This window comes from Patiria miniata, unplaced genomic scaffold, assembly GCF_015706575.1.
Source record: "Patiria miniata isolate m_02_andy unplaced genomic scaffold, ASM1570657v1 HiC_scaffold_6, whole genome shotgun sequence".
NCBI classification, from domain to species: Eukaryota; Metazoa; Echinodermata; class Asteroidea; order Valvatida; family Asterinidae; genus Patiria; species Patiria miniata.
Genome location: NW_024037073.1, coordinates 23,285,118 through 23,311,906, shown reverse-complemented (window position 1 = coordinate 23,311,906; position 26,789 = coordinate 23,285,118). Strand labels below are relative to the sequence as shown.

The 26,789-nt window shown below is 39.3% G+C and overlaps 2 pseudogenes; both read left to right on the top strand.

Annotated features, from left to right (window-relative positions):
* LOC119742694 overlaps window positions 1–3,857 on the top strand; it is a 28,345-nt pseudogene extending 24,488 nt beyond the window's left edge.
* Window positions 1,332–26,107, top strand: LOC119743344 (annotated as a pseudogene).
* Window positions 26,108–26,789: the final 682 nt, after the last annotated feature.

Sequence of the window (26,789 nt, the reverse complement as noted above, 5' to 3'; positions counted from 1 at the left end):
GCCCTGCCTGTTACTCCCATGTACTACCCCAAACCGCCCTACCTGTTACTCCCTGTACTGCCCCAAACTGCCCTGCCTGTTCCTCCCTGTACCGCCCCAAACCAGCCTGCCTGTTGCTCCCTGTGCTATCCCAAACCACCCTGCCTGTTGCTCCCTGTACTGCCCCAAACCACCCTGCCTGTTACTCCCTGTACTGCCCCAAACCACCCTGCCTGTTAATCCCTGTACCACCCCAAACCACCCTGCCTGTTACTCACTGTACCACCCCAAACCACCCTGCCTGTTACTCCCTGTACTGCCCCAAACCACCCTGCCTGTTACTCCCTGTACTGCCCCAAACCACCCTGCCTGTTACTCCCTGTACTGCCCCAAACCACCCTGCCTGTTGCTCCCTGTGCTATCCCAAACCACCCTGCCTGTTACTCCCTGTACGGTCCCGAACCAGCCTGCCTGTTAATTGCTGTACTGCCCCAAACTGCCTTGCCTGTTGCTTTCTGTACTGACCCAAACCACCCTGCCTTTGTTCCCTGTACTGCCCCAAACCACCCTGCATGTTACTCCCTTAAACAGCCCTGCCTGTTACTCCCTTGAATTTGAAACAGCCCTGCCTGTTACTCCCTTGAAACAGCCCTGCCTGTTACTCCCTTGAAACAGCCCTGCCTGTTACTCCCTTGAAACAGCCCTGCCTGTTCTACCCAAACTTCCCTGCGTGCCTCAAAATGTTTCTCAAGCCAATTAAAAAACCTGTTTTATTTAACTTTTATAATTTTTTTAATTTCTGTCCAGGTTCCACCATCCCTCCTTCAGTCTTCACTGACTGCAGGTGTCGTCAGTTCTTCAGAAGCTATGGAGTCTCCTACGGACATCCAGAAACGCATCTTGCTTCAGCATCTACGCCTGCAGCTGGAGTTTCTACAGGCTCAGCGACTACAACAAGCGTTGCCTCTGAAATCTGACTTTCGGACAGCAGAAAACAAGCAACGCAGCTGTGTGTACCATCCCAAACACACCCATGGCTATAATGGAGCAACCCGTGCCAGCAAGCTCCACTGTGATTGGTCCATTGAAATCATCGGCTCAGCCAATGAGGATGACCAGAAGTTGCAGTCAGCTTTCCCGGCAGCCAATCAGGGGAGCTGTTGGAAACAGACACAGCGGGCGTGACATTCAGGCTTTGGATCTCAGATTGCCAGAAAGACGGCTGGCTTCAGAAAATGTTTCAAGTAAAAACGTCACCGCGACATTGATAGGAATTGTGAAACTGTTCCCGAGAAGGGTCTGTACCCCTTGACTTGTCCTGCACTCTTACGCCCACCAACAACACAGGGAACATGATTGCCCCCAATGCCGCTTTCGAACCGACGACTGGGTTGTGGCAACGGAAACCAGACGATGAACATTTCAGCATGATAAACCAATCCCAATGTCCAAGATTTGAATTTAGTCAGATCCCAGAGGTAAGGTCCCCCATGTTGAGCCCTTTTCACACTAAACAAATCTTGGGGTTGACACAGGTTTGAAAACATGCACTGTTTCACACTTTAAGATTTCCAACCCTGCGTCAACCCTGAAATTGATAGCGCCCCGGGTTGAACTCAACCCTGCTCCACACCAGGGTTGACATTATCAACCCAGGTTTAAATTCTTGCCAAGGTTCAAAACAGAAGTAATGAGCATGATAAGCTTGATTTGCACGAAACGTGTGAAACGATGCGGGGTTTAACGCGGGGTTGAGAAATCAATACTCAACCCAGGGCGGCGCTGGGTTCACCCAGGGTTGAGTTTAACCCGGGTCAAGAAGCTCTAGTGTGAAAAGGGAAGATCAGTGTGAATTCTTTCGCAAACATAATATGTTGCAAACATTATATGTTTGTATGTGAATAACCTCTCTACAGCTCATGGCCGCATTGGGTCATAAAACTTCACTTCGAAACTTGCGTACAGTTGCTGAAATATTGTAAATGAAAATTTAAATTCAGAATATAGTCAGATAGTATATTTTGCAGAATGTTTTATGAATTCATTTCTTATTTTTTGCAAACAGCATGAGTGTTAAGTAACTACACTCCTGTAAACTTGCCTTATCTTCCTGCATTAGTCTTGAATTACTGCTCACGCTATTTTTAATTGAAGGATGAATTGTCAAGAAATATTTGAACTTCAAATTAGGTTTAGATTTTATTGCCATTAAGCAAATTGAAAAATCTCAAAATGTTTCTTTTAGAAACTTGATTTTTTTTTAATGGAGCAGTTTGTTAGAGCATTTTATTTCTGTAAAATACATTAAAAATATTGATTTTCACTGTAATACTTTTTGTTCAATAAGTCAACTTTAGTATCCTAAAGAAAGTAGAATTTTGTTTTGTGCTGAAAGAGCGTACTGTTTCTGCCTGTTTTTGTCTGTGCATGTACATGTATGTGCCAGCAATATTTTGGTGTGCGTAAGATATGGTGAGAATTACGTGGTATATCATCTTCAAAATTAATATCTGGATAGGTAATAGGGTTTCAAATAAGTCGATTGACATGTGGACCCCATATAAAGTTAAGGTCATTGTGGGTTAAAAAATAAGATGGGTTTCGCAGCACATCTCCAGAATTGACCTATCGCCGTTTGGGAGTTAGACAACCCTAAGGAGTTTTTGCACACTAATTTTGGTTTGTCGCAGATTTTGCGCGTTCTGCGTCCATTTGTACATCATGTAATTGGACAATATTTCACAAGCTGCGTTGACGCGATTCTGACACCATTCTACTGTGATAGGTCAATTACCGTGCATATCATCTTCAAACTTGGTACATTTATTGGTCTTTGGATGCCTTTGAAGCCTATTGATTTTGGACCCTTTAGGTTAAAGGTCAAGGTCATTACGGATTAAAATTTAAAATGGTGTCCGCACTAATTATTTGCCTAATCCCTGGAAGTCTACATTGACTTGGTACCCATAATGTCAAGGTCAAAGGTCACATTTAAGGTCTAATGTCAAGGTTCAAGGTCAAATTCAATTATCAAAGACAGCATGTGAATTACATTGTTTCCAAGGTAAACCAAAGCCAGACGTTCTCTCGAACAAAAAATTGAAAGTTAGTAGAGGCTCAGATATGTTTGAAATGTCACAGTGAAGGTATAAATCTTAGTTGCACTTTTGCAGTTTTATCTATTCTTTCCAAAAACCTCAAAACTAAAAAATCATTTAAACTACAGAAAGAAATGAAATTCCAAGTGTTAACCTTGTAATAATTATTGAAAATGTAATCATTTCCCAAACCAAGATGTGATATTTGACACAGATAACTGTTGGACAAAAAGAAATGCTACAAATAAGTTTCCCTGAAATTCTTTCGCCGAATTTTGAACATACAGTGCAAACTTTGAGCAGATCTATTTATATTGAAGAGGCAAATGTCTGATGTTTGTAATTAAATATCCACCCGCTACATTGTACAAGTGTTTTGGGAAACATGGCAAGTTGTTTAAATAGAGTTCTATATATGTAGTCTACTTTATATTTGCTTAAGTTTTAGTTTAAGATTGTATTTTAGATCAATAAACGGTAGTCTTGTGATCGATTGTAGATGTTTAGAAAAAGCAATTGAAAAATGTAAATGTTCAGCTTAACAAGAAAATCAAATAGCTCTCCAGAGCTTAGTAAACAGATCAGTGGCAGGATACTGCAGTTTGAACAAAAAACTGACATCGATTTCATAATATTTTATTTTGAGGAGAAACTAGATGAAGTACATCAGACAAATGACGATAAAGACAATTTTGTTGAGTTGAAAAGAGAAGTAATACTTTATTTTACTTATTAATTTGACTGCATTATACCGAAAAATTAAATTCAGTATTCAGAAATAAATTACAAGTATATTGTTAATGATTTTTTTTAAATTATATCTACTGACTGGTTATCATAGGTAACACAATATTTTCAAAGTCGGAGAGTCATAAAAAAAATAACATCATATCCAAAAAAACGGCGAATAACTTTTATTACTAAAAAAACACACTCAGTTTCCGGCAAAACTCAAGTAAAGTATGTTGCCTTGAATTGAAATTTGGAAAAATAGTTTATTATGACTAGACAACCAAACTCAGATGAAATTGGAGAGGAATCGTAAAATAATAACAAATAGCAAAAGCAATGTACTGTTTAAACACTAAAAAAAAAACTACCTCAACGCGCTACATTAATTTAGGCTTGTATTGGTCTACAATTTATTTTACAATGAAATTGTAGACTTTTTCAGTGTTTTTTTACTGCATTTTTCAAAAATAAAAAATAATAAAAAAATCCAGGCGGCCTCCCAAAAAGGAAGTGGGCGGGGACGAGAAACATGGGTTTTTTTTACTTCGCCTTAAAGAGTTTAATTGCATGAGCTGTATGTTCACTTCCGCGAACAACAGGAGGCGCTCTTCACAATTAACGGTGTCAAGTACAATCTCAAAACCCACTTCAGTTCCCAAGGCAAAAAGAACAACGGATAACGAAACCCGTTTTCCATTTCCTAAGCAAAAAGAAAAGCGGATTAAACGAAACAATTTAATTCCTAAGCAAAAAGAACAACGGATAATGAAACCCATTTCCAAATTCCTAAGCAAAAAGAACAACGGATAACTAACGTATTTCCAATTTCCCGCACAAAAATAGGACAACATTAACAGACTTCGAATCCAAAATCCATTCTCGACAGCTAAACGGAAAACGAATAACGATTCCCACTTTCCTATTCGACAGCTCAACGGAAAACGAATAACGATTCCCATTTTCCTATTCGACAGCTCAACGGAAAACGAATAACGATTCCACTTCCTATTTCGAAAGCAAAACGGAAAACGAATATTCGATTCCCATTTCCCAAATCCTATCGAGAAAGGAATTGGGATTTCGCAGTGCATGATGGGAAAATTCAGACTCAGAAACTTTTTCGCAACCTCGTCCCCAGGGTTAACTTTATTTGTAACTTTCTTTCCTGTACTATGTACCCATTAGTGCGTACCGCTCGATACTACGTAAACGAGTTTGTATTTGACACCGTTAATCGTGGAGAGCGCCACCTGTTGGTTGATTATCCCGATATAATGCTGCGATGCGGTAGGCGAGTCCTGTACATAATCATAATGTAAGTTTGGACTATGTATTTCTCAAATTTCAACTACCTTTCGGCGTACTGGAAAGATTCCCATATCTTGACACCTCTATTTTTTCCTTACAGTTACCAATGCCGCCATTAAAGGGAGAATATGTCCTAAAAAAAGTCAGATCAGAAGCATTTAACCGGTAAACATAGACGCGTAAACGTTCACAGGTCCTAGGCCTAGCCTTCCCAATGCATTGCCTACTGAAAAAAACCGCACTAGACTTTGTTGACAAGATAATTTGACAGAGTGATGTCCCGGTATGGGAATCTTTCCGGGGTATTCTTTTTATTGCTTTGCATATATTGTTGGGTAAGACTTTAGTCTTTTTATGGCTCAATGATTGTATAGCCATACTTGAACTGTCAAGTTTCACAGTTGTGAAACTGGAAGTAGTATAGTCAGCAGGGTCAGGACCTATTGTCGTTTTAAGTTCACTGTACCTGCCGCAACTAAGAACCCAGGGCTGTATTTTTTATAGGAAAGTTGCAGTGAAATGTTTATTGATTTCATTTTATTTCATTATCAGCTTTGAAAATGGAGTTGAGGCCAGACAGACAGGGGGCATAGGATCGGACTGCATATTTGCTTGGAGGTAATTTTATCTAATGCATTTAATGTTAGACACTAAGTTCATTATTGAACTTTTCTCCAAAAACCTGAAAATATTTATTGCCAATCACCCTCTATTATTCAGGACCAAAAGTGTTCAGAATTATTCTTGACCATTCTCTTTATTTGGTGAAAACTTTTACACACACGAAGGGTGTGTAAATCCCCCTCCCTACTTTTATCTTTTGTAAATTTGTATTTTTGGGTGGGGAAATTTTCTAAAATTTCAGAATTACTGTCCACCAAATTTTTCAAACAATGACTTTTTCAAAAATAACAAATTAGAACAATATATGTACTAAAATTTACTAATTTAAAGGTTAAGATGTTAAAATAACTTGTTTTCCTTTCTTCCTTGGTGTTGACAGAGTTTGAAGGTTCTAGCAAGGACATCTACAAGTTCTCCTTCATGCCTACAGCAGTCCGGCTCTGGAATGCCCTCCCTGCAGACGTCATCACAGTTCCATCAGTGCACGTCTTCAGGGCACACATCTCTGCCCAAGTAGCTCCAAGATTGGAGCTTTTTTTACTCGTACTAAAAATTTTTTTTTCTGCACAAGCTTCCCCCTGCTTCACATGCACCTTCAGCTTCACCTCAGCGTTAACATCCAGAAGTGGACTTTGTTGAGTACCTGCATAGATGTAGATGTAGAAGGATGTCAACTGTGGAACACACACTGGATGCAGAGCACACTGATGACGTATCACCATGGCAACACCAAGTAAGGATCTTCCAGATGAAATACTTGCACGTCATGAACAGGTCACACAATCATTTTGCAATCAATTATGTGAAAATACCTAATTTCGATGAAACCACAGAAATCTCTTGCAGAGACATACAGGGTGAGTAAACAAAACAAAAAATCATGAAATATGCTTTAAATTGAAAAAAATTGTAGCACCAACACTAATGACTTGAAAGCCAATTTCATAAACTACTTTTAGCTGCAAAAAACTACTGAAATTGCTCAATCCGTTCAAACAATATCACCATTTAAACACAATGACCTTAAAACCTGTCTCGTCCAAAAAAAGAAGTTATTTATTGTGTGTTTTGACTGTTTGGAACAACAAAGAAAATGACACAGAATACCTGTTTCAACAAATGTCACCAACTGTGATACAATATCTTTATTAACAACCCTGGTAAGGCAAACAATATGATTTATGAAATCTACTTTTTGTTAAAGGACAGGCCTTCAAAGTGATTCTGTTGAACCTTTTTAATGCTTAAACTGAGAGTTTATCGCTGGAGATGTTTCAAGACAATTGTGACCATGATTCTTGAAATCTTTTTTTTTTTTGAGGAGACAGGTTTTTAGGGTCATTGTGTTTAAATGGTGATATTTTCTGAATGGATTTACCACTTTACTTATCCATTTTTTCATCTTAAAGTACCTTTAGATGTTTGCTTTCCCTTCATTATTTTTGATGCTACATATTTTTTTAAATATGAAATATAATTTTTGGGATTTTAGTTCCACTTTTTTTTTAACTCACCCTGTATCAATCTTGAAGTATCGTGTATAACCACACACCTGAGACTACTGGCTTTTCTCAATTTGTGTTTTCATTTCCCGGACGAGCCCCCATTTGTCACATTCCCTGGTTTGCTCCTCCCCAAGAAATATAACCCTCAGTAGTCTGGTACACCGTCGAACAAAATAAATTGTCGAGTGAATTGACAATTTATTTTGTGTGACAATTTATTTTGTGTGACGGGTGTACCAGACTTCTGAGGGTCATATTTCTTGGGGAGGGGCAAACCAGGGAATGTGACACTGACAGTTGCTTGCAATCTGTTCTGGGCCTGCACATTACTGATGACACAGGAAGTACATGTATTGACAATTCCCTATGTTAAAGTAAAATACTTTTCTATTCTTGATAATATGCTGTGAATGTTTCTCGTTACCAGTAAGGTGTTTCACGGTAATATGCGCCAATCACAAGATGGAATTTTTGCAGATGAAAATTAGGTTTTGCCCTTCTCCGATGTATATACACTGTTTACTCGGTGTGTTAAGGGCCTGTCACATTATATGCGATCTCATAGGAGACCTTATGGCGACCAAAAATATTTCATAAATTTTACAATCGCAGCAAGGACGCAAGAAAATGACAACTTTCTGTATCAAAGAAGCTCAAGCTACTCTCATACTGTGCTCTTCCCAAGCTTACGATGTGCTCAACTCGCTCTCTATGCGCCCCTGTCAATCTCAATTACTCGATCTAGTCGCTGCCGCTGCGCTGTCACTGCGCTCACACTACGCTCTGCTCGCTGTTGATACGTCCTAGTAGCTCGCGTCACGCTCTCTATTCGACCAAAATACACTCATGTGACGTCACTTGCGCTGTATAAATACCACGACAAAACGGTCAATATGCAGTCCAGTTTCAAAATTATTCTACAAGTTCATCGCAGTCGAGTTACTTTCTCATGGAGACTACATCGACTGTCTTGCGCCTAGGCTGCCTCAATGCCACTTCAATGTCGCACGATTCACGCTCGCACAGCGCCCGAGTTGCGTCATTGCGGCACCCTGGCCAGAGTGCAGAGGTGTTGCAATTGTTTTGGGCATGTTCAAAGACCTTGGCAAAATACGCTCATGTGACGTCACTTGCGCTGTATAAATACCACGACAAAATGGTCAATACACAGTCCAGTTTCAAAATTATTCTACAAGTTCATCGCAGTCGAGTTACTTTCTCATGGAGACTACATCAACTGTCTTGCGCCTAGGCTGCCTCAATGCCACTTCAATGTCGCACAATTCACGCTCGCACAGCCCCTCGAGTTGCGTCATTGTGGCGCCTTGGCCAGAGCGCAGAGGTGTTGCGATTGTTTTGGGCATGTTCAAAGACCTTGACGCTCATCGGAGACCATTAAGACCCTCCGGCGCCCATCTGGCGACCTATGTAGTTGTCGCTGCGATCTAGTAGTTGTTTTTGCACCCCAGCTACATTTTTCAAGGATGCAGTAAGAGCACACATAAGATCGCAGACAGTGTGACAGGGGCTTTACCTCCCGAGAGAAAGTTGCCTCATACACGAATATCAATGCGTTGTGTACCGCGTGTGCAAGCACTGAGAAAAAGGAACATTGTTCTTGACAGCTGTCCAGTGACTGCTGACTCGCTGTGTGTTGTGCATGCCCTTGGCTTGGTGGCTTGCTGCTGCTTGGCCTGGCAGCATGGTGCTCTTGGTCATTTTCTGCCTGCCTGTGGAATCACATGAAGCTCAATCTGCTTCCCTGGCTGCAATGGTCGGCTGGGATTCCGTCATGGGAAGCAACGACAGCACATGTCTTACCACTCGACCACCGAGCTAACGGGATTGGATGGCTGGTTCGAACGGAAAATTCCATCTTATAATAGTTAATGCGGTACCCGCCGCTATGTACATCAGATTCGAACCGGCCACCCGATCCCGTTAGCTCGGTGGTCGAGTGGTAAGACATCTGCACTAGAAAGCAGGAGGTCGTGGGTTTGAGTCCCACCCGAGTGATTTTTTCCAACTTTCACTCGGGAGGTAACACACTGAGTATACAGTGTTTAAAAACGTTGGTGCAGGGCGAAACCTAAGTTGATTTATATCACCTCGACGCAAAAATTCCATCTTATAACGACAGCACAGTTTGAGGAATGAGAAAGCCTTGACGACAGCTGCACAATAGTCAGCGTTAGTCAGCACTGTAGACGAGGGAATTAATTGAGCTATTGATAAGTCTGAAGATTTTCTGCAAGTTCTAGATATTCAATAGCTTGGGCAGGCAAAGTATAAGTTGTTCCCAGAGTATAAATAATTGCAGCTGAAACGTTCAGTGAGTTCAGAATGAAACAAAATGGCAGTATTGATGATAACCATACAGAGGAGCTTGCCTGCTTGCTGGGACAATTTGGCAACTGTGCTGTTTGCTTGCACACTTGAACTACTACCAAGATGTACAAAGCAAGAGTGGCTACTAAACAGGTAGTGTTGGTAACGAACTTAATCCAAAACATGATGTCTTTAAAGACAGTCTCTGGCAAGAATATCGGAATCACACCAACAATAATTGTTGGCACCCAGACTCCTGCTGATATCTTTGCTGCTCGAGATTTAGAGGCTTTTTCCTTGTACTTGAATCCCAGGACATACCGTTATTTTGTTTTACCGTTTTGGATTTCCTCAAAAACAAAAACCGTGAACGAACTATTGACCGTTTTGTCATTTTACAGTTTTGTAAAACGGTCAAACGGTATTAAGTCACACACAAAAAATACTTTTTGTTGTTGTTTTTTATTGTAGAAAGCGTTAAACGGCTAGTTGCTTTATTTTTAGAGTGTTGTTTTACAAAATCATGACAATGACAAAACGGTCAATAGTCTTGCCGACCATTTTTTTGATTTAGGTTCGGCAATTAAGCAATGCACCTAGGAATGTTAATGCATCCTAGGGATCGAGTCATTGCCTGGGCCCTCCTTACATTTTCGTTCTCACGACAGAATTTGCGAATTAGCTATTGAAGAGCCGCGTCGACTTAAACTCCAATTTCCTTCAAAATATCTGCAACTTCATCAAACGTCTTACCATCCTGTATCCATTGTGAAAAGTAATGCCCTCCCTTGCAGTATTCCAGCGCCATTTTTGCTTGCAACTATTTAAGCCCCACCAACTGAATGGCATGAGAAGGGGGTCAGGGTCCTCACCAGGAATCACACCACGCATTAATTATGCCGAGCCAACACTCGTGTAAAGCAGGGTCCCCCTCCACCCCCTTGCCCACCTTCACAAAATGCACCACGGACTGTTAACTATGACACTACAATAAAAAAACAGTGTGTATTCAATACTGACCGTTTTGCTGTTTTTCTAAGTTATTTGTGTAAAACTGTAAAACAAAAATAATCGATTGTGATAAAGTTCTCAAGGTGCTTTTCAACTTCATCGTTCTCCATATCCAACATTTTATTCAGATGCAGCAAAGAGTGTTCTGTCCTATTTCAAGATCACTCCAGTTTATACTAACAGCGAATATAAGACCTGGAGCAATGTGTAGTTGAAACAAAAAGCTTCTGCATTTTTCCCCTTAGTGTTTTTTTATCTCTAAGATTTGTAAGGATTAGTTCTTTGTTCCTTGTTTTGAATGCATACTAAACCAAAGTAGACAATAGAGTTTCACAGTTGACTTTGGCACAGATGTGCTTCAGAATAACTTTTTATTTTCTCTTCAAGACTTTTTTTACATGTACTGTACATGTACATTGTGTAATCCGTCGTAAAGGTTTTGCTCATATCTAGGTTACTTTAATAAGAAAAAGTGAAATGGCACTCTTCACTTTTTACAGAGTTTTACAGCTTATAAAAGATCACAGACATAACGTAACCCTTGCATTATCTATAACTGAATAAAATTAGATGCAGATCAAAAAATGACACAAAATCTTTCAGGTCGTAATTTTGCTTACAACATATTTATTTATATCTCACATATAGAAACTTGACACAAGCTTTAGATTTGGTGTTTGGATAATCAAGAAAGACATTTAAAATACAGATACAAACAGTCACTGCATCAACAAAGATTTGAAACCATGGAATTCCTACACTCACTTGCTTGAAATTGAAAGTGTACTTAGACTTCTGCTATCAAATGTTATACTAAGAAATTACCCATGAACTTTTCTTTTTGTTCTTGGCCCAAACTGATGACCAGCTTTGCCAACAGATTGGCTCCCGTCCGTACATTATTGATACTGATTGTGGGGGGGGGGGGGAACCAGCCTATCCAGCAAGAACAGAAATAATGTTTGGCAGCCAATAATTTGGAATTGTAAAGTAATAATTCAATAACTGAACGTGAGCTTTTTTGTGTTTGGTGTTTCATTCAAAAGTGAATAACTTTTGTATTGCTTGAAAATAGCAGATTGGTAAAGAAATCTGTTTTTCGGGATGAAACTCGAAAATAGCACGGAACTGAAAGTAAATTCAGTACCTCATCTGGCATTTGTTGAGCAAAACTGTTATGTGGACAGTTTTCCTTGTTTTTTTTTCCCTAGAAGGTACAGCATTAAAGGTTGCATGTCTATGTAGAGTGTGTGCGATTCACAGTTTCAGATGGTTCTTATTTTATCTGATAAACTGTCTAAGTTGAACACATTACCCTCATTGTTTCAAGCTTAATCTTTGATTTGCTCATGCACTACCAGAACTATGAACTGTAGTTAGGAGAATGGTTGTATGTAGAAAGATGACAAGTTCCACACACAATCCATTACCCTTTGGAGATACGGTGGACACGATACGAGGGCGCTATTTGGTTTGGGTCTAGTCTTTTGCATAAGTTACCCCAATATACCCAAATCAAATAACACCCTTGTATTGTGTCTGCCATATCGCAAAAGGCTTAGAGCAGTTGAGCTATTCACTTTTCCAAAATTTGTTAAGACTCTGGAATACTGAATGTGCTTTTCACATCTTTTCCCAATCTACAGATTAAACAGCATGGTGACTCCACTGTGGAACCAGCCGTATGAGGACCAGCTATCCACCAAACAGACCAACACCAGGGAGTTTCTGAGGAATTTATCCAAGATGCTGCAACGGAACATTGGGGAGATGTCTCCCTGGCTGAAGCAACAAAGGTGAGCTACTCGCCAAAGACACGGGATGGTTGAGGGCCAGAATGGAAATGTGATCTTCGTTGACAAAAAACTGTTTCCAGACACAGTTTTCTGGCAAGTGGACTTACATGTACAGGAGTACAGCTGCCCTGAAATTTCATTAAAAGTCCAGAAAATGATGCCTCATTTTTCTTGAGAATCAATTAAAACTCAGCAAACTTTGGGTCAACTTCTGAAATAAACTTCCTTTCCACACACAAAAGTCTCAAAGATTAAAAGGGGGGGGGAAGTTGGTAAAAAAAATGTTTACAAACAAAAAGCAGAAAAATGAACACAAAACCAAAACTTCACAATTCATAAGCTGCTCGAGTGACACTCGCACCAACAATCTCCTGCTTCCTAGTGCAGATGTCTCAACTACTTGACCACCAGGCTTGCTGGGGTTGGCTGGCTGGTCCCAATCTGATATACATGTAGCAGGTGCCACAATCAATGAGTTTAATTAATTGTTTACGTTGTAAATGTGAATACCTGGTTTTGACCTTCACCAATGTAAATTTGAATGCACTGTATATTCAGTGCTGTCTGAGAGCTTACGAGCAAAGATTCCGCAAGCTTGCTTGGGTGGGATATGAACCCATGACCTCCTGCTTACTAGTGCAGACATCTTAACCACTCAATAACAGAGCTTGCAAAGGTTAGTGGGCCAGTTTGAATCTTGTGCATATATAGCTTTGGTTACCACAAGAAATTCACAAGCCTGTTGGGATGGGATTCGAACCCACACCCTCATGTTTAATAGTGCACTCTTCATTTGATTGACAGGAAGAACCACAGTGGGATGGAATGTGAGTTGCAGCCAATTAAGCCATCGGTGAGTAAGCTAGGTGACAAATATTTGTTGATAAAAATATAGATTTTATTTAAATTTATTTGTAGTATTGTGAATGATTTTATGAATTATAATCTCAATGATAGTTCACATTGGCACATAGTGTTAGGTTAGCTTGACTGGTGTGATCTTTGAACTCGGGTAGATAGATAGAGTCACCTTACTTGTACTAAATTTATATTTCAACCTGGATTTCTTGTTAGATAAACTATACAGCATGTGAATCTTTTGTGGGGTAAATATTCCTGACATTGGAGATGTCTGATTTGTTCCTTTCATTTTCATTGTTTGTTTGCACACTCACAGCCAGTATTAGAGAGTTATCGCAACAAGTGTGAGTTTACCATCGGCAAGAGTGTAGTTGGCATCGGTGAGTGAAACTGGCATATATTTTTATTTATGCAATCTCTTCATTTTTTGTGTGTATGCGCTCCGTTCACAAGCACCCCCTCGCCTGGATATCAAGTGTGCACACATGTACATAATGCGCCTGTTATGAAAACCGCAACAGAAAGTTTCGGGAATTTTTTTCTCAGTTATTCCCCTAATTTCTTGTCAGGTCTTCATGAAACATGGCCTGGGTAAATTGTGCAAAAGTTTCAGTATCATGTCTTCTTATTTTCATTGACAGATAACACTGTTGGTTTCCGGCTTGGCGCTTACAAAAGTAAGTATTTTCACAGAAGTTTCCATTTTGCAAAAGCCGTAGATCAGCGTTCATGTTTGATTGGATTGGCTGTCGAGGGGCGTGGCCTATTAGTAGCTACTGCTGATCAATTCCAACCAATCAGAATGCAACACACACAAAGATTGACAGGTATACATATTGTGCATTGTCTATTATGTCTGTCAGGAATTAATTGTTGAAAAGAAAGAAACAAGCCACAAAAGACTTAAACCCTTGTCATCCCCTTTGCTAACCAATATGTTGGCTTACTTTTGTGGCATGAATATTGAGGGTATATGTTTGTACTTTCAACTTTGACCAGCAAGCTCTTTTACTCAGTAGGGATTTTTCAACAATTACATTTGTACAAGCAAGAATTAGGTTTTAAATACAAAATTCAGGAAAATCACTGTTTGTTTAAATGTTGCTAGTGTACAATTTTATTTATTTTATCACTGCTCTTGCTTTTACACGCAAATTTGCTTGTCCTATAAAAAGTATGTGACTTTAGAAACATGGTTTGTCCTGCAACTTTTTTTTCTTCAAATATTACTAGATATCAGAAAGACGTAAGAGCTCAAACACCGAATTGGTGATAGTACATTTCTGTATTATTTGTGTTTAGAGTTTTAAATTACACAAGGAAATAGCAGCTTTAATGAACATATAAAAAGCAGCAATTCCTCGGATACTGTGCAAATTAAGATACATCTTGTATGATGCTAACTTTACAACGACATTCATATTTTACATCATTGATTTTTCAATTCGAAGTACCCTTGAGTCCATCTAGAAGAAATATTAGAATATTGCTTTGCATTTAAACATCATACAGACATGGAGCTCATAATGTAATACAACAGACTAGTGGTGCTACACATATTATGTACAATTATAGAGCATGCAGGTCTCACCAGTTCACATTCACTTTTCATGTGAACATCTTGGTACCAAACACTGACTAGTCTAGCCACAGACTCCCGTGTTTGAATTCACCCAATTCACCCGGTGAATGGAAGTGGAGGTCCACATTTTTTCAATTTACTATAGTAATCAACTTGCAATATTTTTTGAATGTGTTGTAAATTGGAATGATTTTCTTTCTTGTTCAGAACCCATTCTTTGCTCTTGACTGGATAAACCTAGTAAAATCACCTAGGTTTTTGAGGTCAACTTGCACGCTCTATTGACAGAAGTGGAGTACAAATTGCTGACTTTAGCCCGGTTCATACTTCACACGAAAACATGTGCCAAGCAAAATTCATGTCGTCAACAATGGTGGACACCCTTCGAATGTATTGTTGACGTCATGATTTTCGCTTCGCTTTCGCTTTCGCGTGAAGTATGAACCGGGCTTTTAACTACAACTACATTTTTTTCCAACTAGTAGCTGTGTAGACACCTTTAATACACCAGACTTAAATCCCATACTGTACATCTAAAGCCTACAATGGTCTCGTATATTATATATCTGTGCTCTGCAGCAAAAAAGTCTATACAATGGATTTCTCCATGCTAAAGGATTTTTCAAGAAACTTCGAAAAACAAAACCAGCACTTTATATGGTCTTCAAAAAAGTTATCCACATTGCGCAACATGTATGCACAAAGATTGGTATACATTTGGAATCAGATGCTCCTAAATCATAAATTGCAACTTTGTTGATCTGTTACTTAGGCTGTGTCTGAAACGGGCTTCTAGTGCTATGGCTACGGCTATTGTCAGATTGTTCCCATGTAATTGTTTTGGGTGAAGACCTAGACAATATAGCTCTAGCCATATCATTTTTTTTAATCTGTTCATTTGTGCATCAGGTCTTGACCCACAAGATAACCATTCCACCAGCACCTCTGACGTACCAGTGACTGGCGCTGCCATAACGGATCCTTATCACTATCTGACGCAACAGCACTTCACCTCAGAGATCTTCAAGATTGAGATCCAAAACCTCCCAAGACATTTTGGATTTGTGGTGAGTTTGCTCCCTAAATATTGAACCCTCAATAACAATAACCATACAGTTTGTGACTTTTTAGGAGTATGTATGTATTGTGCTCCATGCTTGGGATTTGTCAAGGTTTGTTAATAACAGAATCAAAAGGCTGTAAAATGAATTTCACTAAAACATGAAATATCCTAGCCCTGTGTTTGTATGAAAGTAATGGCCACATTTTGTGCACACTTTTTTGCAATGCCTGTGCACATGTTCACAATTGTTTCTAATGTTGCTGTGATGTCGATGTAGGTAATTTACACTTCACAGCTTTGGGATTTTCTGTATAATTTATGAACCTAAAATTGATTGCATTGTACATGTGTAAAGGTTTGTACATGTATTTAAGTATCTCATTGGCTGCATGCTATGTGCTAATGAACAAAGCAGTCACATCAAACTTGATCAAAACTCTTTTGTTACATTTTGTCCCCTCAAACAGCAGTGACACTGAAGTTCCAGCTCATTACATCGCTGTATTGCTCGTGAATACGGAATATTTTAAAGCCTGAAACATCCAAAGACTTGGAATATAGTTCCTAAAATAAAAACCTATTTACAGTGGAAAAAATTCAGGGTTATCCATATGTTAGTACCATTACTTGTATATTTTCACACTGAAAAAAGTAACAAACTTGCTCATTTAAAGGAAGGGTAGATCATTTGTCATTTGTGCATTTCTTTTCATTTGAAGCAACAAAAGTGCTCAAAATATAAAAACGGGTGCTTAACAACTAACACGATGAAGTTTTAGCTCTGTGAATGCAGTATATTCCAAAAGTACCATTGAGTTCCTCTATTCATTAATAAAAATATATTCCAAAACTATATTCTAGGATCTCAGGTTCAATTCAAAAGTTGCTGAGTCATGTTTTATATTGCGTCCGAATTCAGCCTCAGGGACACATTCTCATTCAGTCAATTGCAGCTACGTGATGTCATGCACTGAACTGACGAATAATAGCAACCTAGTGTGCGTGTGCGTCGTGTCAACGCTTGCGCGCACATATTCATGGATTCACCGAATTTACAAACCAACTACATGAACTAACTTGATGCATCGTTGGAAATTGCTTTCTTTCATTGTTTCCTTCAAAATGACAGCATGCCAGAAAGAATGATTTCACAGGGAGTTTAGTGCCATTAAAACCAAAAGCCTTACTTTTTGGATAGCTGCAAATGATCTACTCTACCTTTAAACACGAACAAAAGTTTGATTCAAATAATTAAACTAGTTGGGATTTGTTAATTTCTGAACCATTTACATACATACATTGCATGAATACCAGCTGTTCCCTTTACTGATAGTTGGTTGCAATCTGCTCTGGGCGGGCCTGCACATTACTGCTGTCATGGTGCGTACATGTATTGGCAATTCGCTGAAGTAAAACACATTTCAACTCCAGCATATTGTGTTGTTAATGTTTCTCCATGTCAAATATACTTAATTGGCATTCCAATGAAGAAGATGTATGAAACGGCCTTAAATCTGCTCTACACTTTGAACAGAGCAAGTTCAAAAGCAGCACTCACTCTACACACTGCTGCCCTTAAAGACAGCTTGCACCTATCAGGTACCAGTGAACATTGTTCTTGACAACTTTTCAAAGATTAAATCCCTTCTGGTGCTGGATGTGCATACTGCTGCCCTTGTGCTGATGGCTCGGTGCCAGTCAGCCCAGGACATTGTTCCTGAGTACTTGCAAGTGACTGCTGGCTCTCTGCTGGTTCTGGATGTTCACACTGTTCCCCTTGCATAGATAGCTTGCAGTCAGTCAGACTAGAGCATTGTTCCTAATGAGAACTTGCAAGGGCTGGGGTCCCTGCTGGTTCTGCATGTACCTCAACATGCACTTGAACATGCTGCTGACTGTGCATGGATGCCTTGCTGTTGCTTTGCCTGGAACATTGTTCTCGACAGCTGTCCAGTGACTGCTGACTCGCTGTGTGTTGTGCATGCCCTTGGCTTGGTGGCTTGCTGCTGCTTGGCCTGGCAGCATGGTGCTCTTGGTCATTTTCTGCCCGCGGAATCACATGAAGCTCAATCTGCTTCCCTGGCTGCGATGGTCGGCTGGGATTCTGTCTTGGGCAACAACGACAGCACAGTTTCAGGAATGAGAAAGCCTTGACTACAGCTTCACGAAAGTCAGCGTTTGTGGCACTGTAGACTAGGGAATTAATTGAGCTATTGGTCAGTTGCAAAATTGCAATGCAAATATTCAGAATACTTATTGTCTCTGCAAGTTCCAGATTGGCAACAATCTGAGCAGTTGAAGTATACTTTGATGCATGTGCATGTATTATCATAACTGTAGCTGCAGTGTACAGTGAGTTCAGAATGAAGAAAACAGCAGTGTTGATGATAACCATGCAGAGGACCTTGCCTGCTCGCTTGGGACGGTTCGGAAACAGGGCTGATTGCTTGCACACTTTCAGTACTACATAGATGTACAAAGCAAGAGTTGCAATCAAAGAGGCAATGTTGATAATGGAAAGAATCCCAAAGTAGACTTTATTGAAGACAACATCTGTTAATGGTAAGAAAATAAGAATCACACCAACAATAATTGTTGGCACCCAGAGTCCTGCCGATATCTTTGCTGCCCGAGATTTAGAGGCTTTTTCCTTGAATGTCAAAGGATTGCGTACTGCCGAGAATCTCTCAGCCGCTATGGTAACCACAAAGAAATTAGAAGTAGCAAGGAACGTGTATAGGACACTTGATATTGCCTTGCTGACCAATAAGTTGGACTCTATAGGTGAAAACACTGCAAATATGAAGCAAGTCATAAGGAAGAGGGAGTCAGCCACAGCCAGATTGGATAAGTAGATGTTGATGATTGTACGCATGGACTTCACTCGAATGACTGTGAATGACCGATTGGTGCAATGATTTCAACACTTAACCATGTTATTTGATGATATCTTTTTCTACTCATGTAATAGTTCTCAAGATTCTTTTCAATGTCAGTATTCCACCCAGTTGATGGAGTGGAGCTGTTTTGGTAGCCATCACCCATAGTTCATGCACAATGTAGCATTGAGCTCCGTGAGCCACATGTTGTTCAGATGCAGCAAAGAATGTTCTTCTCTATTTCAAGATCACTCCAGATTTATACTTACAGGGATTGTAAGACCTTGAGCAAAGTGGAATTGAAACAGAAAGTTTCTTGTTCTTTTCCTTCTTTTCCCCCAACATTTCTGTTAGATTTTAATGCATGTGACTATCTTGTGGTATCAGTTCCTGTAACCAAAGCAGATGCATGTGAGTCAGTTTCACTACTTGCACTGACGTGGAATCTGAGAATTAAATTTGTTTCAGTTTTAATGATTGGCTCCAGATTAAACATGCGTATTGTGTACATGTAATTGTTTTTTTTATGCAAGTCGTTCCTTCACAAGGCATAAATGCCACTCAATGTGAGGGCTACCGTACAAGAAGAAAAGACACAAAAAGAAAGAGGATGATAGAAAATGAAGACAATTAAGTTTAGTGTGTATGAGAGATGCATGTTCACATTGTGTTATACAGGGTGATTAAAATAAAAAGTGACCCGCCCTCAAGATTTTTTTTTCTTACAAGGAATGCGATAATATTGAAAGCTAAATGAGATCAGAATTACAGATTACACACAAGTATCCAAATACAAATGAGATTTTAATAATTGAAATCAAGAGAATTTTTACTATCAAGTTGTGTGTTTTGAATATGAGAAGCAAGTTAACTCTCTTTTTTCTTTGAAATATCGATGGTGATTTTTGTATCTTTTCCTTTGCAAGTTCTTGTTCATTCATGGAGGTGGGAAAACAATTGATGTTTCATTATCCTCATTGGGAGATGTATTATCAGTTCGCAACACGGTAATTGATAAGTGGTGGACAGCCAAGTTTTGTGATCATTTTATTGAAATAGACATGAATTGGGAATAGAGTTTGCAATTTAAGTGAAATTTTCACAGTTAATAGTCAATAAGATGCAGACTTGTATTCGAGTCACAAAACATCGAATCCCAGTCCGAGTCCAAGTCACATTTCTCGAGTCTAAGTCCGAGTCCTGAGTCCTCCAGGTCAAGTCCGAGTCAGAGAGTCACAAAGGTTGAGTCCAAGTCCAAGTCACGAGTCACCTCTTTGTATCAAAAAACGTACATTTTAGGGAATTCAGAGATTCAGAGTCACCTTTGGTATAGTATCGGAATACGTACATTTCAGGTGCTGTAAATTTTCATTTTTCCCCACAGCTTTTCTCTAATTTTCTTACAAAATGAGGAGTTCATTTGCAAAAACAGTTATAAAGGCAATTCAGACAAAACTGGTATTGGCCTAACTTTTGCATTTAAAGTTCAGGCGTTTCAAATATCTTTTTTTAGACTTCTATATACGTGAAAGGTGGCGATTGAAGTTGGACGTAGTGCCGGTTTTCTCCTCTATTTTCTTCCTGCAGAACTTGCATTCTGCACTTGATCTTCCATTGGCATTTCTCTTGAAGTTAAGATATCCAAAATTGACAATTTTTGGAGTGGATGCCATCATGATCGATGTACGTTGCAACTTGCATGTAACGTTACCAAAATGGGCAGATCAGCAGACTATTCATTTCGCGTTATCGTGATGTGACAGCAATACACGTGTGAACGACAGGACGTCTGACAAGAAAAGTCTGGTACCTTACCCTATCAATCTTGCACCAATGCAGTATTGCGTGTTGATGGCGGGGGGTACAAGTTTCAGTACATTGATTTCTATAGGTCAATATATTGGTAACCGGCCAAGGCCACGCATGCACCACATCGAGCGCCCTGTACATGTATTGCACAGTAAAGAAAACTATCAAATTATATATGTGCATGTGTGCAGTGCGGTAATTTCCGTCGAGTCACAAGTCAGTTCAAGTCCAAGTCCGAGTCCGTAGCCCAAGTCCGAGTCCGAGTCCGAGTTGTAAGTCAAAGTGACTCGAGTCCCAGTCTGAGTCATTAAAAATGTGACTCGAGTTGGACTCGAGTCCGAGTCCGAGTCACGAGTCATACAAATCTGATAAGATGTACTTTATCCGTGTTTTTTTATTAACATAGAACGAGCCAAATATGTTAAACATTTTTTTTCAAATTCGGTCACTTTCTTTTTGACTCATCCTGTAGTTGGTTCAGCCAGTCACGTGGGAATAAACTTGATGAATACATCCTGAAAATGGCTTTGGGGATAATGACAGTACATGGATGTGATTGGACAGAGGAGCAGGTAGTTGGTAGTTGGTTTCAATTTGGTCATGTTACTGATGACGGAAAGTAATATTCACTCAAAACATCTTTAAGCACTAATATTACTTTGTACAAAGGTATATGTAGATGTAGACAACAGCAAAAAAGAGGAGATTTTCTTTTCTATCAATCCTTGTTGTCTTTTTTCCCAAAATGAATTGTGTTCTTCCCCTGGATGTTGATTTATTTACCCATACAACAATTCTGTACTTCCCTTCTGTTTGATATTCAATTTGATCTGATAAGGAATGAAGTCAAATGGAAGTTTTTATTCACAAATCACAATTTGATTTCTGTTCATCAGTTGCCTTTTTTTTCTTTCCTGGGCAAATGTTGGTTGTCATCTGATCAGAGTTTCACCTTCACTTTCTGGGGTTGTTGTCATTTGAAATCAGTCTCTGCCTTGCCTGACGATTAAGTTGATGTTGTCATATTCTCAGTTTTGTTGATGGAAAATCTTTGCAAGACAATTTGCAAGGGCTAACTACTTGGTCTAACTACGTGGTGGCATGGTTTAGTAAAAGTTTGCGGTACCACCATGTAGAAGTCTGTTTTGGGAAGATGTGTGGTAGAAAAAGAGACTCTGCATGCCTACATGGTGTTACTGCAAACTGGAAACCTTCACTAGAACACTGTCTTCCACAAATGTGACAATTGGGAAGGGGAAAGTGTGTTTGTCCATTTTTGTTTGGGGGGGGGAATATAATCCCCAACCCCTTTTCTTCCCCTGACATCCCCCCCCCCCTGATTCTATGTAAATATTTCAATGCTAATCATAATTGTATTGATGATATTTCAATGATAGATACAAAGTGTTTGAGGACCTACGTGGATCTGTTTGGGCCTACAACTACGTCCATTCACTGAGCGGATTCGGGATTACCCATCGAGGACTCAAAAAGATAGGAGAGAACAAGGCCAGTTTCTTCGGTAAAATTATCCAGTCAGGTAAGACAAACATCTGTGGAGACTCATTTGCATTGGTCTGCATCTCAATTCTATGTGGATAATTTTGAAATTCAAAATTGTGAATTAGAAAGTAGGAATCAACTTTATTCGATTTCATCCATATAATTATTGATCTTCTTTTTCATATATGTATTTTTTTTTGTTGCCCTTTACAAACACTGAACACATTGAGTTTTGTCCGAGGGTTTGCAAGAAGCTTACTTCTGGTTGGACACGAACCCCCAACCTTCTGCTTCCTAGTGCAGACGCATTAACCACTCGACCACTGAGCTTGCTGTGGCAAGCTGGCCGTTTGGAGTCTGATGAAGCAGTGCTTAACCCAACTTTGTTTGTGTAGGTCATTCATGTCATTAGTTCGAGTCCCACCTAAGCCTTCGGACAACACTAAGTGTACAGTGTTTACAAAATATGTCAGCGAAGGGCAAACAAAAATCAAATATAAAAAAGGCTAATTTACATCTCATAAATTATTTTTTTCCTGCCCAGGTTCCCATCTGAAGTCCATCCAGATGATCCTTAATAAGACAGCAGACGGTACAGGCATCGACTCCAACACCCTAGCCATACAGATGAAGGGCCATCCTGAGCTGAGGGACTAGCTTCATGTCATCACCTCATGGGGGCCTTTGCCTGTCTACCCTGGGGTGGTCAACCCAGAATTACCTGGTAGGTGCAGTGGACTCTGTGACCAAGTACCAGTGTTGTAGTCGAGTTACCAACGTCGAGTCCGAATCCGAGGCCAAGTCTCAAGTCATAAGCCTCGAGTCCGAGTCCGAGTCACAAGTCACTTGTTCTTAGTTGTTCACCGAACTAATCGTTTTTAAAAATTATTTTTTAATCCTCCATTCTGTCTTTTAAGTAAATCCCAGTGTATATAGTTGTGGTTGTACATGTTGTTTAGAGCCAAAATGTGTTTTCCTTTTAATTCCCATCCCTAAAAAATCTTCCTCCAACCCTTCCCTCCATGTTTTATCATCCAAACAGTATTCCTCAATGATCCTTTCCCATCCCTACGTTAGGTTTTTACTTTTGATGAAATTACGTGACTCGAGTCGCGAGTCATCGAGTTCGAGGAGTCATGGTCAAGTCCGAGTCATTTTCCAATGTGACTAGAGTCCAACTCAAGTCCGAGTCCTAGACTCGAGTCCTACAACACTGCCCAGTAATCCCTCTTAAGAAAAGGTTTAGGTGGAACTCTTGAACGCATTGTCGCCCAACACCTTGTGCTGATGTTAAGATATTTGATGATCATAGTGCAGTGTTCATATAGCACTCTTATACAACACTCTCAGATTGCTCACATTTATTACCCCTGTTCATCAGGCCATGAGAACACTTTCCTGCTATAAGCTCAAGATCAGCAATATCTGGTCTGCAGCCCCCCCCCCTCCACATGTACTCAATGGAGGCAATTGTAGTAATGTATCTTGCTCAAGAACACCAGCACCGTGTCCCCTGTCAAGATTGACTCATAATAACATCGTGCATGAGTCAAACACAGGAACCTTTTGACCACTGGACTCTGCATGCTGAATAAAACTCTAATCAAATTAGGTTTTGCCCTCCCCGAAGTATTAACACTGTATGAGTGTGTTACTCCTGAGTGAAAGTTGGAAAAAAAAATGTTGGCGAGGGGCAAAACCTAAATTGATTTACATAACCCCAACTTAAAATTCCATCTTATGAATAGTTAATGCTATACCTGCTGCTATGTACATCAGATTCAAATCAGCCAACTGATTCCCTTAGCTCGGTGGTTGAGTGGTAAGACATCTACACTAGAAAGTAGGAGGTCTTGGGTTCGAGTCCCACCCGAGTGATTTTTTTCCAACTTTCACTCGGGAGGTAACATACTGACCGTTTATACCAACCGTTTATACGTCGGTGAAGGGCAAAACCTAAGGAATTACATCACCCCGACGCAAAATTCTATCTTATGAATACTGAATAAAATTAGTGATACACATGTACATACTTTGCGTAAAGATATTTGTTGTGTGGAAGAGGAAAGTACCTCAGACAGTCAGACCACCGTTTAAACAGAAGATCTGACCTGACACGTGTACATGAGGACATACAAGGGCCCCATGATTCTGATATTTAGTACGCTTGTAGATATTTAAATAATGTTGAACCCTGCATCATAGGTCAATCTGACAATCTACACGCTTGCCAGTATCAGACTTTAAACGGCCTGCAAGAGCCTGCCGTTTTGAGTCTGCGTTTAGATTAACCACCATTTTGCTCGTCTCATTTTGAATATTCTTTTCTTTTGTTTCCTCAGAGGATCTCAAGACATCTATCACCAAGCATCTTCTCAACATGCATCTCGACCCCAAATGGCAAGCTCAACTGAACCAACACATGGTGTCCAAATTTGTGCCGGTTACACTGGATCAGTACAAAGGATTGTTAAAATAAACAAACAAATGTTCCAATAAACCAAAAAGGGAAACCGACGATTAGTGCATTATGAAATATATTGCATTATTATAATATAACAATTGTAACAAAATAACGAGACAGTGTTATATTTTTTTAAAAATAATGATTAATTCATTGTTGAAATCAGTACTCTTAAATTGGAACTTGTCATGATGCAATTTTGTGCTCTAGATTAATAATGCAATATACATATTTTATTATGTAAACATGTTTTTTTTATATATTTTACTGAAACCACAGAGACTAGTTGTCAATCTACAAGCTATTGTCACATCTTACTCTGTGCAAAGAGTTCGTTAGCAGGGCTCAAATTTTGTGTGAAAATTTTGTGGACAACAGGACCTGAAAGTTTTATTCACTGGACCGATGTACATTCACAGATAAAATTGAAACACTGTTAACTCAAAGCCATGTGCATCATTTGCAATGACCTGGAGAAGAATTGATTTAATGACAAAACTCTGCTCAGAGTCAAGATAGGAGTGGTACCTAATACCCTATGAAAATATTCCAGCTGAAATTGTTTCGTGTGGATGAAAACTGAGGTGGTGTTGAAAGAGGGTGTCCACGGCACATTATGCATTAGCAATGGAATCCAGTTACAAGACACCCCAAAAAAGTGAATGTATTTTCTCGGTTTTCTTAAAACGTATACTATCCAATCAGCCTTCAACAGGTTAGTTGTCATGCACCCTGCTTCAGACTTTTAGCAATGTTGTTGCTTCAAACGAAAGTAAAGGCACAAGAAGCAAACAATCATATGTACCTTTTAAGAAAGTTGCAGTCATTAGGATTATACAAGAAGTGTATTTCATTGCTTCTGATGGTAAATGGGAAACATCAAATGTGAACATTTTTAATAGTCAAATGACTCTTGCATGCGTAGGATTAGTCATGATCATGATAATCTGAGACCAGATTTGGACAGCACATGCAATCACGAAAGGCATGTATTCATCTGAGTGCAATGTGTAATTATAAAACATCAAGATGAATTTGTATTCCCTTTGTTTTAAGTTTCCAAATCTTCCAAAGAATTTATATACAATTTAGAAGTGTTTTTGTCATTTCGTATAACCTTCGAGAGTGAAATACATTGGAACATCAAAACAATGTGTGTTACAGTGAAGTGCAAATTTGCCTTGTTGAGATTATTTATGCAAATACGATAAGGTTTTCTGTCATGGATGTTGGTATGAACGTAGATGATGTGGATATGATTCACCTACTTTAATGTACATGTAATTGTGTTTGTCATTTATAATACATGTACACCATATAGTTATTAAACTTATCAGAATTTATGTGCTGTACAAATTAACAGTCACTTCTTTCATTTAAAAAAAAACTATATTTCCAATGGCAAATTATTAAAGTGGATGCGGTGTTTAAAATGAATCAGACTTTCTATAAAATGTTCTAGTTTTCTGGCAACGTGATGTTAGAAATGAACTCTTTTGAACTTTTAATAAAATTGTATTTTCAATGGCAAATTTTATATTAAATACATGTACATGTAGATCTGAGCCAATTTACTTGTTTCAGTCAAATTATTCTGTGTGAAAGATTGACCATGTTTTCCTCTGGCTTATTTCATCGTGTCACGCTTAATTTCTTGGTTACAGAATCCCAATGTTTCCAAGTAGATATCATGGCTAATGGAAAGTACTCAAGAAAAATACTCAAACCCAAATTTAAAATATCTTAAAAAATTTAAGTATCTTCCTTTTCTTGTACATATATACAATGGGGAGTGCCCAGGGGAGTGCCGATAAAATCCTACAATCGTGCACACTACATTACCTAATAGTGTACAGGGGCGGATCCAGGAATTTTCACAGGGGAGGGGGTTCATCAGCGAAAAAATCAGAAAATGTAAACACTTGGCCTCCGTAAAATCAAAAACTGGGGTGGGGGTGGGGGCTGGTTCCATATTTCAATAGGGGGCACTGTTCAAATTTGATGATTAGTAACACTAGATTACAGACTGGTGTACCGTAATTTGAACAGGCGGACATATACCAGTATAATTTTTTAGGAATTTGTATGATAATTTTTTTTTTTGACAGAGCTGGGGGGGGGGGGGGTTTGACACCCCCCTCTGGATCCGCACCTGGTGTACAATTCATGGCCCCTGCTCACAACTATTTTGTTGAGGGGGAAGGGGGGAGGGAGAGACCGTTCGAATGTGACATCACCTTAATTCTA